This window comes from Sapajus apella, unplaced genomic scaffold, assembly GCF_009761245.1.
Source record: "Sapajus apella isolate SASKATOON/1434 unplaced genomic scaffold, GSC_monkey_1.0 scaffold81, whole genome shotgun sequence".
Classification (NCBI taxonomy): Eukaryota; Metazoa; Chordata; class Mammalia; order Primates; family Cebidae; genus Sapajus; species Sapajus apella.
The window spans coordinates 1,933,008-1,951,310 of record NW_022437021.1 but is presented as its reverse complement, the minus strand read 5'-3'; positions in this window follow the sequence as shown (position 1 = coordinate 1,951,310).

Sequence of the window (18,303 nt, the reverse complement as noted above, 5' to 3'; positions counted from 1 at the left end):
CACTCCACTGGAGCATCCATCTTAAAAGGCCATGAACATATAGAGAGGGAAAGTGGTCAGCTGAAGCCAACCTTCTAACCATTGGCCCCAAGGAAGTAAACATGAATGAAATGGTCCTGGATCCTTTACAGAGGCCCAGCCACCACAGCTTGTCCACCAACTGATTACCACTGGCTAAGACACTCTGGTTAACACCAGATGGAGCAGAATAATCTACTTAAGAGAGGATAACCACTGGATCCCAAAGAGAAGAGTATTTGAAAAGAGGAGACTGATGATCTGTGTCCAAGGTGGCTATGAATTGAGTAAGCTTATGGCAGAGAAGAAACTACTGAGTTTGATAACATGGATACAATGGGTGATTTAATAAGAACAAATTCTATAGAAGTCAAAAGACCAAAGCCATATTAGAATGGGTTAAGGCAAGAATGGAAGATTGGAGATATTTCCCAAGATTAGTTGCTAAACCAAACGATCATTTCCTTATGCTCATAAACAGTATGTAAGGAATTTAGTCAGGGGCCAGCAGGCTGCCTGGTTGACATTCCCACTGGGATGTCTAATAGCTTTTCAAAATGTGTCCATCCAGTTGTTCAAGTCCAAAATCTATATATCTTCTTTCATCTGTCTCTTCTCCTCACACCCTCTTGCATCAAAAAGATCAGTCAGTCCTATAGGTTCCATTGTGTATTAGTTATCATATGCTGCATAACAAATTACACCAAAGCCTCACCATTAAAAACAACAAACACTTATTATCTCATCACTTCTTGGGTCAGGAATTCAGGCATGGCATAGCTAGAAGCCTCTGGCTCAAGGTCTCTCATGAGTTAGCACCTGAGCTGTCAGTGTGAATTGCTGTCTCATCTGAAGGCTCAACTGAAGTGGGTGAGGTGAGATCAGCCTCCAAGATTACTCACACAGCTCTTGGGAGAGTTCAGTCCCTTGATACATGGGCCTCTCTACAGAACCACAGCAGAAAAAGGTAGCTGATTTTCACTAGAATGATTAATCTGAAAGGGTGAGACAGCATACATCTAAAATGGATGCCATAATTTTTTATTAACCTAACTTCTGAAATGTCATCTCCTAACTTCTGCCATATTCTGTTTGTTAGATACAAACTACTAACTCCAGTTTACATTCAAGCAGAGAAGAATTAAATTCACGTCTTGAGTCTTCCCTCCATATTCCTTGAGTCATATTGATATGGTTTGGATATTTGTCCCCTCCATATCTCATGCTGAAATGTGATTCCCAGTGGTAGAGGTAGGGCCTGGTGGGAGGTGTCTGGGCTATGGGGACAGATCCCTCTGAATTGTCTTGGTGCCATCCTTATGGTAACTAATGAGTTATCTTGCTCTAAGTTCACATGAGGTCTGGTTGTTTAAAAGACTGTAGCACCTTCCCCCACTCCCACTGCCTCTTTTTCCATGTGACATGCTGGCTCCCCATGACCTTCTGCCATGATTGTAAGCTTTCTGAGGCCCTCACCAGCACCTGAGCAGTTGTTGACACCATGCTTCCTGTACAGTCTACAGAACCATAAGCCAATTAAACCTCTTTAAAAAAAAATTACCCAGCCTCAGGTGTTTATAGCGATGCAAAAATGGCCTAACCCACGTATCCAAGAATGTATAGTTCCCTCTTTGAAACCACCACAACTTTCCAATACTCTTGAATCCACCCACTTTTCCCCATTTCCACTGACCTTACTCTGGTTCAGGCTAGAACAGCTTCTCCATTGTTCTCTCCCTAATCACCCTCCCCACAAATCCATTCTTCTTACCAAGGCCCATGTAATCTTTTAAAAATGTAAATCAGGTTATATCATTTCCCTGCTTAAAGTCCTCCCTCTTGTGGCTTCTCATTTTACTTTCTTATCGTGGTCTAAAAGGCCCCACAAGATCTGGGCTGTGCTTACCATCTGACCTAATTTCTTATAATTTACTCTTATAATTTACTGCATAACATTGCAGCAACATTAGCTTTTGTACCATTCTGTACCTGCACCAAATTCATTGCACTTCTCCATCTTTGTTTTCGCTATTCTTTGGCTAGAATCCTCTTCCCATCTCCCTGACTTAACTCCCCGATGGCACCTTGCATTTCTCTATCTTGTCTTTCAGGTCTTAGCTTAAATGCCACTTCTTCTGAAAGGCCTTTCCTAATATTACCATCTAGAGTAGTCTTTACCTGCACCCTCTTCCCCTGGGTTCCTAAGACCTCAGCGCTGATATCAAATGGTTGGCACCATTACAGAATTACTGGTTATTAGAATAATGACATATTTCTATAGAGGTTGGTAAATAACCACTTCCTCAGGTCCCCCAACAGGTCCTCCACAATACTGACCATTCTCTCTTCCCTGGAATCCTCCCTCACTTTACCATGATCTAGCAACCAAGAGATTATTTCCTGGCACAGTAGGGTCTCTAGGATTCTTCTTCCAAATAGTGTGTTGTTCAGCTGGGACTGATCTGACTAATTGAGGCTGTGCTATGCCTGTTATTAAGGACTCTATCATCCTTGTCTTCACAGTGCTCCATAGGAAATCATTTTCCTTATCTATTTATTTACTTAATGCCAACTGCCTTCCCTTACTAGCATGTAAACTTTTAGAGGGCACAGACCTTGACTAACTTGCTAACTACCTTCTCTCTAACTCCTAGAACAGTTTCTGGCACATAGTAAGTGCTCAAATATTTGTAGAGGTAGGGAAAGTATAAAAGAATGGCAAGGAGACAGGGATAAAGGAGGCAGGAAGAGCAGGGAGTGAAAGGTGGTTTGGGAGTAAACTAGAGATGCCATTCTCTTCTTTTCTGATCCAGTTGTCCCATGGGCCTTAAAGAACCCAAGTGGTCTTTCTTGCACAAAAATCCATGGCATTTGTTTGAAGTCATTGTCTATTTATTCTCTTTGTTCTCTTTTCCCTCTTTTGACAATCAGTCTTGTCCTCCTTCCTTCCCCTAACCTACTCACCTCTTTCAAATACAAGAGCAAAGGTTTCCCAAGTCAATGCTTGGGATTTGATAATGTGGCATAAGAGGCAAAGATAGAGACTACATCTTGTTGTGTTGACTTCTGTTGTGACTCAAACATTTAATCTAACTAAATGTCCTCTCATCTCCCTAATCTCACAACATTCACAGGTAAATTTACTATGTAGGGAGGCAGAAAGGCAACTGAACTGCCCCAAGAAAAAAAAGATGCTTCATGGTTCCTGATCCTCATCTCTTACAGGAGAAAAGTATATTTCTCCGAAGTATGAATCTAGTTGATCTTGAGATTTGCTCCTCCAAATTGAGACCTTAGCCCTCACTATTCCTTAATTTGTAGAGATTCGTCATAGGGAAGGCCATGGAGGGATGAGGAGGTCCCATTTTTTCCCATCCTCTCTTTCTTCCAACTTGTCTCTTCTTTCTTCCCCTAAGGTTCCCAAGCTAACAAATTTTATTTCACGTGAGGTATCTGCAATACATTTGCTTCCAGAATCATAAAAGGATATTAAAAGTGTTCATTTAAGGAGCTGAAGTTCCTAAAGCTGAGGATGGAACATGTGAAGTAGAGGTAGGACTTGGGGATGCTAGTTTAAGTGGTACTCAGTGTCAATTTGCATTTGAGGGTATCTGGGATGCAGTAGACTGTGGATGAGAAAGGTATTTCAGATTGGAATAAAAAAGAATGCATCATTAAGTCCAGGAATGGAATTCCTAGGGGTTCCAAGAGTAAAATCTATAGGACATCACCATCATCATCCAAAGACCAGGATCTACACTCTGCCTCTTCACAAAACAACATGAATAAACAGAAGCTTATAAAGTAAATATGATATGTACACAATAGAATACTATTCAGCCTTTAAAAAGAAAGAAAATCCTGTCATTCACAACAACATGTATAAACCCAGAGGAGATTTTGTTAAGTGAAATAAACCAGGCACAAGAAGACACATATAACATGATTTCACTTATATGTGAAATCTAAAAATGTTGAACTCATAGGAGTAGAGAGGATCAGGGGCTGGGGGAGGGGAAGTGTTTGGGAGATGTTTGTCAATAGATAGAAAATTTCAGTTAGATAAGAGGAATTAAAGAGATCTATTGCACAACACGATAACTATAGTTGATAACAATATACTATATTCTTGAAAATTGCCAAGAGAGTAGATTTTAAGTGTTCTAGCATAAAGAGTGATAAGTAGGTGAGGTGATGCATATGTTAATGAACTCAGTTTAGTCATTCTACAATGTATACATATTTCAAAACATCATATTATACATAATAAATATACATAATTTTTATTTTTCTATTTTAAAAAAGAACAAACATAGGCTCCACTCACATGGGTCTTATCATTTAAAGTACACATATGTGGTACAAACCATCCATAAATTAGATCATATATGAATCTTTTAAAATGTATTTGTTCTGCTCTATGAGACATGAGAGCAGTGACTATTAACTTTTTTTTAAAGGAACATAACTTTGAAACTCTGTAAACCCTGTTTTTGGATTCATGTAAGACATATATACAACACTCACATCTCATTTCAGGAATTTTCTACATCAACCCCTGAAGCCCATCATGTCCAGGTCAGACATGAAGGAACCTTGTCTAAAAGAAAAGTGAAAACTCTGGAGTAATTAATATCTAGTGGTCAATCAGTTACTTTGAAATGGTCTCCTCTCTTTGGAGCTCTTTATCTGGGCTTTTGTTTTCATTTGCTCTTTTGCCTGAAACACTGTTTTTCATAACCTTTTTATTCCCCATTTAAAAAACCAAACATCTTTATTGAGATATAATTTATATATAATAAACTGCACACATTTATAATAAATATAATTACATATTTTTATAATTCAATATATATGAGTCAATATATAGAAATCAGTAAGTTTTGACATTTATACTCACCCACAAAATCATCACAGGCATCAAGGTAATAGATACATCCTTTACCTCCGAATTTCTTAATGCCTATTTGCACTCCCTCTCTCATGCCTTTCACACCTATATACACCTCGCTTATCTACAGATGTATTAGTTATATACCATTGTGTAACAAGCCTAAAATGTATCAACTTATAATAACAAACATCACTTCTCACTTTCTGTGGGCCAGGAGTATGACTACAACTTATCTGGTGCTTCTGCCTCAGAGTCATTTCCAAGGCCCTAACCCAGGAATTAGCCAGGGCTGTGATCTCCTTTTAACAAGCAAGGTGGAAGTCACCATCTCTTTGTAACCTAATTTTCAAATTGATGTATCATTTTTGCCATGTTGTATTCATTCTGTTCTCTCAAGGGGAAGGAATTACAAAAGGGTGTGGATACTAGTCCCCATTCGTAACATGATCAAATCCTACTTGCTCCTTCAGGCACCTTTTTGGAATTTATTTCTACTAAATTTTTTTCCTTACGTCTAAATCTTGAATACGCTTCTTGTACATCTCATTGCACCATGCTGCTTCTTTATTATCCCTGCCACTCTATGTTGTTAATGCTTTATTACTGTACTGTTTTTCTCACTAGACCAGAAGCTCATGTAACAATGCCTTGCTTGTTGTTATAGCTCTAATGCCTGGTACAGCATCTAACAAAATCTAGATGCTCAACAAATATTGTTGAATATATGAATGAATGTTTAAAAATTATTACAGGAGAGGAAGATAAAAGATGGCCATTTAGGAACAGCTCAGGATTGCAGCTCCCAGTGAAAGCACAGAGGGTGAGTGGACGCCACATTTTTATTGCCCACAGACCAGGAGATTCCCAGGCAGAGGAGCCCCACTGGTCACCAGTGCGGCTGTTTTGGTTGGCACGGCTGCTTTCTCGGCGCCCCGGCGCAGCGGTTCTCCATACAAAATTCACTAATCCAGGTGACCTTTTAGCTGGCAATTGGAGCCCCGGGAAATAGCCCATTGATCTGATTAAAAGGGGACTGAACAGGGAGCCAGGCCAGGAGATTCCTGGGTAAAAAAAATACCACGAATCTCAGCCCCCGCTGCGGTGCAGTGAGTCACTGCACGGGAAATCACACAGATCCCAGCGCCTTTTCAATAGGCAACCGGAACACCTGGGAGAGAGTCAACTGTTCAACTAAGAAAAAAAAAAGAAGTCTCTGAGGCAGGGAGCCAGGTGATCAGGCTCGACTGGTCCCACCCCTACAAAAGAACAGCAATCAAAAACTCTCTGGATTGAGAGTTTCACAGCAAGCACAGCTGAACCTGGGACAGTCCAGCTCTGTGGGGGAGGGGCATCCACCATTACCAAGGCACTCCACCACTATGGAGGTAGTCCGCCATTGTTGAGGCTGCCTGCCATTGCCAAGGCAACCTGCCATTACAGAGAGAGTCTGCCAATACAGAGGTGGGCCACCACTGCCGAGGCAGTCCTAACTACACCCATATAAACAGGACTGCCAGGAAGTTCACATGGCAGCTGGGCGGAGCCCATAGCAGCTCAGCAAAGCCTCTGCAGGCAGACAGTGACTAGGCTGTCTCCTTGCTGGGCAGGGCAGCACTGAAAAAAAAGGCAGTGACACAATGGAAACTCATAAATAAAGCCCTAACTCCCTGGGACAGAGCACCTGGGAACAAAAAGCGGTTTATGAGTTCTGCTGCAGCAGACATGAACGTGCCTGCCCAGCAGCTCTGAATGAACAACGGAGCTCACAGTTCAGCACCTGAGCTCCTGTAAAGGACAGACTGTCTCCTCAAGCAGCTCCCTGACCCCTGTATATCCAAAGAGTCACCTCATAAAGGAGAGGTCAGACTGACATTTGGTGGGTATCCTTCTGGGACAAAGACAGCAGAAGAAGAAACTGGTAGTAACCCTTATTGTTCTGCAGCTGCTGCAGGTGATCCCCAGGCAAGCAGGGCCTGGAGTGGACCTCAGCAGCCCTACAGCAGAGGGGCCAGACTGTTAGAAGGAAAACTAAGAAACAGAACTAACTTCATCATCAACAAACAACGTCCACTCAGAGACCCAATCTGAAAGTCAGCAACTACAAAGATGACAGGTAGATAAATCCATAAAGATGGGAAGAAACCAGCGCAAAAAGGATGAAAACACCTGAAACCAGAACACCTCTTCCCCTACAGGGGATCACAACTCCTCACCAGCAAGGGAACAAGGCTGGATGGAGAATGAGTGTGATGAAATGACAGAATCAGGCTTCAGAAGGTGGGTAGTAAGAAACATCTGTGAGCTAAAAGAACATGTCTAACCCAATGCAAATAAACTAAGAACCTTGAAAAAAGATTTGACGAAATGCTAATGAGAATGGACAACTTAGAAAGGGATATAAGTGAATTGATGGAGCTGAAAAACACAACACGAGAACTTCGCTAAGCATGCACAAGTTTCAACAGCTGAATTGACCAAGCAGAAGAGAGGATATCAGAGGTCGAAGATCAACTCAATGAAATAAAATGAGAAGGCATGATTAGAGAAAAAAGGGTAAAAAGGAATGAACAAAGTCTCCAAGAAATGTGGGACTATGTGAAAAGACCTAATCTACATTTGATAGGTGTACCTGAATGTGATGAAGAGAATGAATCCAAGCTGGAAAATACTCTTCAGGATATTATCCAGGAAAACTTCTCCAACCTAGCAAGGCAGGCCAATATTCAAGTCCAGGAAACACAGAGAACACCACAAAGATATTCCTCATGAAGAGCAACCCCAAGGCACATAATGGTCGGATTCACCAGGGTTGAAATGAAGGAGAAAATGCTAAGGGCAGCCAGAAAGAAAGGTCGGATTACCCACAAAGGGAAGCCCATCAGACTCACAGCAGATCTCTCAGCAGAAACCCTATAGCCAGAAGAGAGTGGGGGCCAATATTCAACATCCTTAAAGAAAAGAACTTTCAACCCAGAATTTCATATCCAGCCAAACTAAGCTTCATAAGTGAAGGAAAAATAAAATCCTTTGCGAACAAGCAAGTAATCAGAGATTTCGTCACCACCAGGCCTGCTTTACAAGAGCTACTGAAAGAGGCTCTACACATTGAAAGGAACGACCAGTACCAGCCACTCCAAAAACATACCAAATGGTAAAGAGCATCAATACAATGAAGAATCTGCATCAACTAATGGGCAAAACAGCCAGCTAGCATCAAAATGGGAGTATCAAATTCACACATAACAATATTAACCCTAAATGTAAATGGACTAAATGCCCCAATCAAAAGACACAGACTGGCAAATTGGATAAAAAGCCAAAACCCATCAGTGTGCTGTATCCAGGAAACCCATCTCACATGCAAGGATACACAAAGGCTCAAAATAAAGGGATGGAGGAAGATTTACCAAGCAAATGGAGAGCAAAAAGAAGCAGGAGTTGTAATTCTTATCTCTGATAAAATAGACTTTAAAGCAACAAAGATCAAAAGAGACAAAGAAGGATATTACATAATGGTAAAAGGATGAATGCAACAAGAAGAGCTAGCTATCCTAAATATATACGCACCCAACACAGGAGCACCCAGATACATAAGGCAAGTGCTTAATGACTTACAAAGATATTTAGACTCCCACACAATAATAGTGGGAGATTTTAACACCCCATTGTCAATATTAGACAGATCAACCAGACAGAAAATTAACAAGGATATCCAGGACTTGAACTCAGACCTGGACCAAGCAAACCTATTAGACATTTACAGAATTCTCCACCCCAAATCCACAGAATATACATTCTTCTCAGCACCACATCAAACCTACACTAAAATTGACCACATAATTTGAAGTAAATTACTCCTCAGCAAATGCAAAAGAACGGAAATCATAACAAACAGTCTCTCAGACCACAGTGCAATCAAGTTAGAACTCAGAATTCAAAAACTAACTCAGAACCGCACAGCTTCATGGAAACTGAATGACTTGCCCTTGAATGTTGACTGAATAAACAATGAAATGAAGGCAGAAATAAAGATGTTCTTTGAAACCAAAGAGAATGAAGTCACAACATATCAGAATCTCTGGGACACATTTAAAGCAGTCTCTAGAGGAAAATATATAGCAATAAGTGCCCACATGAGAAGCAAGGAGAGATCTAAAATTGACAGCCTATCGTCAATATTGAAAGAGCTAGAGGAGCAAGATCAAAAAAACTCAAAACCTAGCAGAAGACAAGAAATAACTAAGACCAGAGCAGAACTGAAGAAGATAGAGACACAAAAAACCCTTCAAAAAATCAATAAATCCCAGAGCTGGTTTTTCGAAAAGATCAACAAAATAGACCACTAGCCAGATTAATAAAAAAGAAAAAAGAGAATAACCAAATTGATGCAATAAAAAATGATAAAGGGGACATCACCACAGATTCCACAGAAATTCAAACCATCATCAGAGATTATTACAAACAACTCTATGCACATAAACTAGTAAACCTGGAAGAAATGGATAAATTCCTGGACACTTGCCTCCTCCCAAGCCTAAACCAGGAAGAAGTCGAAATCCTGAATAGACCAATAACAAGGTCTGAAGTTGAAGCAGCAATTAAGAGCCTACCACCCAAAAAAAGCTGAGGTCCAGACGGGTTCACAGCCTAATTCTACCAAACATACAAAGAGGAGCTGGCACCATTCCTTCTGAAATTATTCCAAATAATCCAAAAAGAGGGAATTCTTCCCAAATCATTTTATGAGAACAACATCATCCTGATACTAAACCCCAGCAGAGTCTCAACAAGAAAAGAAAACGTCAGGCCAATATCCATGATGAACATAGATGCAAAAATCTTCAATAATATACTGGCAAGCTGATTGCAACAACACATCAAAAAGCTTATCCACCATGATCAAGTAGGATTCATCCCAGGGATGCAAGGCTGGTTCAACATATGCAAGTTTATAAACGTAATTCACCACATAAAAAGAACCAAAGACAAAAACCACATGATTATCTCAATTGATGCAGAGAAGGCCTTTGACAAAATTCAACAGCCTTTTATGCTAAAAACCCTCAATAAACTAGGTATTGACGGAACGTATCTCAAAATAATAAAATCATTTTTAACATTTTGAGTCTAGTAAGCACCTGCGTCATTTAAAGTAAAGGGCCACTTTATGCGAAAAACCCTCAATAAGCTAGGTATTGACGGAACGTATCTCAAAATAATAAAAGCTATTTACGGCAAACCAACAGCCAATATCATACTGAATGGGCAAAAACTGGAAGCATTCCCTTTGAAATCTGGCACTAGACAAGGATGCCCTCTCTCACCTCTCCTATTCAATATAGTACTGGAAGTTCTAGCCAGAGCAATCAGGCAAGAAAAAGAAATAAAGGGTATTCAATAGGAAAGGAGGAAGTCAAATTTTCTCTATTTGCAGACGACATGATTGTACATCTGGAAGACCCCATCGCCTCAGCCCAAAATCTCCTGAAACTGATAAGCAACTTCAGCAGTCACAGGATACAAAATCAATGTGCAAAAATCACAAGCATTCCTATACATCAATAACAGATTCAAAGAGAGCCAAATCAAGAACGAACTGCCATTCACAATTGCTACAAAGAGAATCAAATACCTAGGAATACAACTAACAAGGAACATAAAGGACATCTTCAAGGAGAACTACAAGCCACTGCTCAATGAAATAAGAGAGGACACAAACAGATGGAGAAACATTCCATGTTCATGGTTAGGAAGAATCAATATCGTGAAAATGGCCATACTGCCCAAAGTAATTTACAGATTCAACGCTATCTCCATCAAGCTACCAATGACCTTCTTTGAAGAACTGAAAAAAAACACCTTAAACTTCATATGGAACCAAAAGAGGGCCCACATAGCCAAGTCAATTCTAAGTAAAAAGAACAAAGCGGGAGGCATCACACTACCGGACTTCAAACTATACTATAACAGTAATTAAAACAGCATGGTACTGGTACCAAAACAGAGATATAGACCAATGGAACAGAACAGGGGCCTCGGAGGCAACACAGCATATCTATAACCATCTGATCTTTGACAAACCGGACAAAAGCAATGGGGAAAGGAGTCCCTGTTTAATAAATGGTGTTGGGAAAACTGGCTAGCCATGTGCAGAAAGCAGAAACTGGACCCCTTCCTGACACCTTACACTAAAATTAACTCCAGATGGATTAAAGACTTAAACATAAGACCTAATACCATAAAAACCCCAGAAGAAAATCTAGCCAAAACCATTCAGGACATAGGCGTAGGCAAGGACTTCATGACCAAAACACCAAAAGCATTGGCAACAAAAGCCAAAATAGGCAAATGGGACCTAATCAAACTCCACAGCTTCTGCACAGCAAAAGAAACAGTCATTAGAGTGAATCGGCAACCAACAGAATGGGAAAACATTTTTGCAGTTTACCCAACTGACAAAGGGCTGATATCCAAAATTTACAAAGAACTAAAACAGATTTACAAGAAAAAAACAAACAAGCCCATTCAAAATTGGGCAAAGGATATGAACAGATACTTTACAAAAGAAGACATACGTGAGGCCAACAAACATATGAAAAAATGCTCATCATCATTGGTCATCAGAGAAATGCAAATCAAAACTACATTGAGATACCATCTCACACCAGTTCGAATGGTGATCATTTAAAAATCTGGAGACAACAGATGCTGGAGAGGATGTGGAGAAATAGGAACACTTTTACACTGTTGATGGGAGTGTAAATTAGTTCAACCATTGTGGAAGACAGTGTGGTGATTCCTCAAGGACGTAGAAATAGAAATTCCATTTGACCCAGCAATCCCATTACTGGGTATATATCCAATGGATTAAATTGTTCTACTATAAGGACACATGCACACGAATGTTCATTGCAGCACTGTTTACAATAGCAAAGACCTGGAACCAACCCAAATGCCCATCGATGATAGACTGGACAGGGAAAATTTGGCACATATACACCATGGAATATTATGCGGCCATCAAAAATGATGAGTTTGTGTGCTTTGTAGGGACATGGATGAACCTGGGAACCATAACTCTCAGCAAACTGACACAAGAGCAGAAAATCAAACACCACATGTTCTCACTCATAGGCAGGTGTTGAACAATAAGAACACATGGACACAGGGAGGGGAGCACTACACACTGGGGTCTCTTGGGGGGAAATAGGGGAGGGACAGGCGGGGGTGGGGAGTTGGGGAGAGATAGCATGGGGAGAAATGCCAGATATAGGTGATGGGGAGGAAGGTAGCAAATTACACTGCCATGTGTGTACCTATGCAACAATCTTGTATGTTCTTCACATGTACCCCAAAACCTAAAATGCAATTTAAAAAAGAATAATAAAAAAAAAGAGTAGACTATATAACATGCAGAGTTTCTTATATATCTATTTCTCTATGGAATGAATACATGTTTCACATATCATTTAACATGCCATGGACACAAACATTCTACTAAATGTAGTTTGCAAAAGCTGTTCTATTATTTTACTTACTACAATTATTTTCTTAAAGTGTGTGAGTCCTTGAGATCAGGGACTGTGCATTCAGTAACATTTGCTCCTCTTTTGCTTAGTAAAATGTGAGTAATTATTTGAATATTGACTTAGTTTACATATCAAAATATTCTAAATTATATCTCAATGAGAAGACTCAAAAAGTGTCACTTTTCATCCATTTATTTGTTGTGATTTTATTTGAACTGCATATGAATGTTGGATAAATAAGTAAAACATGTAAACAAAATGAGAATTCATTTTTTAGTGTACTCTACCTATTTCAATGTTACAGTTTTTCATATGCTATTTTATTGCAGTATATTTTGTTGGTCAAGAAACTTTAAAAGTAATATACACTAAAATTTTACACTTTTTAGTACTTAATGTTGATAATTTCTTCATGCTGATCATTGTTTTGGACATAGTTGGAATTTTATAAAAGCAAATAAAATTATTTCAACTATAAAAAATAAATAAATAAAAATAAAAGTTATTACAGAAGCCTCTGGAATACTTGAATGTTTCATATTTTGTTTTGCTCTAATACCATCATTGTTAAATACGTAACTATTTTACTGTCATTCTTTTATGTGCTACTAAAAAACTGTAATTAATCTACAATTCAAAAAAACTATTAATTATACAAGAATTTCCTATTTCACACATGTTAAAATGTGCAAACAAGAGTATGAGTTCATGGAATGTGAAGATTCTAAATGTATGAGAAATTAGGAAGGTGTTTTAAACTGAGAATTTTTTTTTCCCATTTATTTATTTTATTGCATTTTAGGTTTTGGGGTACATGTGAAGAACATGCAAAATTGTTGCATAGGAACACACGTGGCAGTGTGATTTGCTGCCTTCCTCCCTATCACCTACATCTGGCATTTCTCCCCATGCTATCTCTCCCCAGCTTCCCTCCCCCCACCATCCCTCCCCTATTTCCCCCCAACTGACCCCAGTGTGTACTGCTACCCTCCCTGTGTCCATGTGTTCTCATTGTTCAACACCCACCTATGAGTGAGAACATGCGGTGTTTGATCTTCTGCTCTTCTGTCAGTTTGCTGAGAATGATGGTTTCCAGGTTCATCCATGTCCCTACAAAGGACCCAAACTCATCATTTTTGATGGCTGCATAATATTCCATGGTGTATATGTGCCACATTTTCCCTATCCAGTCTATCATCGAGGACATAGAAATAGAAATTCCATTTGACCCAGCAATCCCATTACTGGGTATATATCCAAAGGATTACAAATCGTTCTACTATAAGGACACGTGTACACGAATGTTCATTGCAGCACTGTTTACAATAGCAAAGACCTGGAAACAACCCAAATGCCCATCGACAATAGACTGAGAATTTTTTTTATCACCAGAGATGTATAACCAAACATTTAAAAAACAAACATAAAAAACCTCAGATCTCACCCTGACTATTAGAATACCTTTCCTTCCTCCCTTGGTCCTCATGTGCTAAGTATTTATTTGCACATGTTCACATACTTCTTCCTAAATATATTTGGTAATAATCACATCAACCCATTCTTTTATTTTCCAACAAAAAGCCTAATTCACTGAGTAGTCAGTAAAAACTGCCAATGAATTTGTAGAAAGCCAGAGTCAAATTTGCCAAGTTTAATTTTGTGCGAGTGTAAAAGAATTGATTGGGTGACTACACCACTTGGTGTTTTTCCTCTACAGGGGATGCTGAGCCCTTTTGGCAGTAGTTGCAACGTTCTCAAGTTCCTGAATGTGTGAAATTCCAGTGTTCTAAGAATGCCAATAATACTATTCTGCGTGAGGCAGCTATAGCAAAGCTGGAAGAAAAAAAAAAAAACCCTGGGCTTTAAACACTAAATTTCATTTCCTGAAAATTCTATAGTAGCAGAAATAACATCTGTAAAATGGAGATAATTCCTGTGGGTTTGCCATATTACATTTTTAAACACCTGTGAAACCACTATGCAGATATAAAGCAATGGCAGTGCAAAGTACAAGGTACTGTCCAAGTCTAGATGTTAGTTTACAAAATTCTTTCACCTTACATTCTCTCACAACACCCTAGACAAGGAGATAGGACCAATATTATTATCCCCATTCATACAAAGACATCCATTTAGGAAGTGTAGGAGCCCTAAGTTTGCATGTCTAGATATAGGCAATTCAGAACTGATGTGCACCTAAAAACAGAACCTGAAAGTATAGAAAGAGAAAGCTAACAGAACTATACCACTTCACTTCAATTGTCTAAGCACACATCTCAAAAAGCTTAAAAACCCAAAGAAAGGAGAAGGATGGAAATAAAGATAAACCAGCAATCAATGAAATAAAAAACAAACTTGAAGAGAGAATATCCATTGTATGAAGTGTAATTCAGTCATAAAAAAGAATAAAGTCCTAATACATGCCACAATATAGGTGCACCTTGAAATCATTATGCTAAGTGAAAGAAGCCAGACACAAAAGGCTGCATGTTACAGGATTCCATTTATATAAAATAGCCAGAAAAGGCAAATCCATAAAGACAGAAGGCAGGTTAGTAGTTGTCAGGAACTGCAGGGGAGAGGAGAATGAGGAATAGCTACTTAATGGGTATGAGTTTCCTTCTGAGATGATAAAAAACATTCTGGCACAAGATCGTGCTGATGGTTGAACAACATTGTGACTGTACTTAATGCCACTGAATTGCATGCCATTGAATGGCTAAATGATGAAGTTTATATTATGTGAAATTTACTACAATAAAAAAAACTTAAGACAAAACATTCAAAAGTTGATTATTGAAAAGACTAATGAAAGATATAAAACTCTGGTAAGACTAACAGAAAGAAAAGGAGAATGAAAACAAATTCTAAATGTGAGAAATAAAGAGGATATTACTGCAGATCTTAAATATATTAAAAAGCAACAAAAGGATATTATGAACTACTTTATTCCACTAAATTTGCAGATTTAAATGAAAAGGATGAATTCCTAAATTTATCAAGGCATACAGAAGAAGAAACAATTAATCTCAACATTTCTATATTCATTAAATAAATGGAATCTATACTTTAAAATATCCCTTAAAGAAACCTTTAGTCCCAGGTAACTTCCTAAGTGAATTATTCCAAACACTTAAGGAAGAAAAAATGTTAAATTTTACACTAACTTTCAGAGCATAGAAAAAGAAGAAATACCTCTCAACTCTTTTACAAGGTGAATATAACCTTGATACTAAAACCTGACAACTAATTACAAAAAAGGGAAGTTAAAATGACAGGCCAATCTTTACTATGAACATGGACATTAATATCTTAAAATATTAGTGAATTAAATCCACAATTATAAAAACATAACATCACAATCAAGTATGGTTTATACCCCATATGAGAGTTTGGCTTAAAGTTTTAAATCAACATGTAATCAACAGAATAAAGGGGGAAAATTATCATCTCAATAGATGCAGAAAATGTATTTCAAAAACTCAATGCTCATTTATAATCAAAAACATTTTTAGTAAACTAGAAAGAGAATGCAAATTTCTTAATCAGATGAAGAATATTTACCAAAGAGAAAAAGTTACAGCAAGTTTCACATTTGATAAGAATTTGAAAGCTTTCCCTGGTGATTAAGAACAAAAATATTCGTGATTATCACTCATACCCAATATTAAACTAAAAATAAGAAAAGAAAGAAGAGATGTCAAAACTGGAAAAGAAGTTTTAGAACACTCATTATTCACAGACAACATGCTTGGTATGTAGATAATAAAAAAGACTCTACAGATGAACTATTAAAATAAATACATAAATTTACCAAGGTAGCTAGCTACAGAGTTAGTATACAGAATCATTTGTCCTTATGCAGTAACAAATAATTAGAAAATGAAATTTTAAGAAGATACTATCTACAAGAGCATCAGAACTACTAAACTCTTAAGAAGTAACAGAAGATGTACAAAATCTACACAAAAATCTACAACTTTACTAACGGAAACTAAAGATCTAAAGGGACACATATACCAACTTCAGATCTTGGAAGAGTGGCAATTTAGTGATGTACATTCTCCCCACATTGATCTATACACTCAATAAAATTCCAGTACAAATCCAAAAATGTTTTGTACAAATTGGCAATGCTTCTCCAATTTAAGTAAAAATGCAAAGAGTTAAGAATATCCAGCTGGGCACGATGGCTCACACCTGTAATCTCAACACTTTGGGAGATGAAGGCGGGTGGATCACCTGAGGTTGGAAGTTTGAGACCAGCCTGACCAACATGCAGAAACCCTGTCTCTACTAACAATACCAAATTAGCTGGGTGTGGTGGTGGGCACCTGTAATCCCAGCTACTCACAAGTCTGAGGCAGGAGAATTGCTTGAACCTGGGAGGCAGAGGTTGCAGTGAGCCAAGATCACACAATTGCACTCTGGCCTGGGGAACAAGAGTGAAACTTTTTCTCTAAATAAATAAATAATACAAAGAATATTCCTAAAAAATTTTAGGAAGAAAAAATTTGGGGGATTTTACTACTAAAAATCAAGTTTTATTATAAGTCTGTTATAATTAAAACACTGTGATTTTAGTGCAATGATTGACAAATAATCCAATGGAACAGAATAAAAAGTCCAGATATAGACCAACACATATATGGTTACCTTATTTATGACCAAGCATTGCTACAATGAGTGGGGAAAGATATTCTTTTCAATAAAATGATGCTGTATAAATTGGATATACATATGGCCAAAATGAATCTTGATTCCTACCCACAGGACAACCCAAAATATGTTCCAGGTGGATGAAAAATCTAAATGTGGAAAATAACTATAAATATTTGATAAGATAACAAGGAAGCATATTTTATAATTTGGGGGTACATAAAGATTTTGAAAACAGGAGATTCAAAGCAACATTCATAAACAAAAATGTTGATGCTAGACTTCATTAAAATTGCAAACTTTCTGTCCATCAAAAGACATGATAAAGACTCCAAAAATAGAATATATTTTCAATACATGTATGCACAAAGAACTCATACTTACAAATCAATAAGGAAAAATGTCAACCTACTTTATTAAATGAACAAAATGTTAAATATTCACCACACAAATGAGGATACCAATTAGCCAATAACCATAAAACAAAGTATTCAACTCCATTCATTATCTAAGAATGTAAATAAAAACCACAGTGAGATATTCTTGTATAACAATCCGAATAGTTAAAAGTTAAGAAAAACTAATTCTATTAAGTGCTGGCAAAGAAATGATGCCACTAGTACTCTCCAACATTATTCGTGAAAGAGTATGCTGGTACAGCCACTTTGGAAAACTGCTTGATGGTATTTGCTAAAGCTGCACATATATGTGCTTTATTAATCAGTAATTCCAATTCTATATAGTCAGTCAAAAGAAATGTTTACATACTTGCATTAAAATACATTTTACAAGAAAGTTCATTGCGGTTCATTCATAATGTACAAAACTTGGATACAACATAAACGTCCATCAATAGAATGGATGAATTGTGAAATATTCATACGATGAAATACTATAAACAACAAATGAAAAAGAATGAACTACTGCAGCATGCTGCAACAGAGGCTCATAACAACCATGGTTTATTGTCCATGTTTAACATTTATTGCTCATGCTACTTTTCCATTGCAAGTTGCCTCTGGCTCTGCTTTTGATCATCACTAATCCTGAGTCTAGTCTAGCAGAGCAAACTATCTAAAACATTACCAGTCTAGGGGCAAAGTGAAAAGAGACACAGAGAAATACAGTGGCACTTAAAATTTCTACCTGAAAGTGATCTGTGTTCCTTCTACCAGTATTTCATGGGCCAAACTGAGACACATG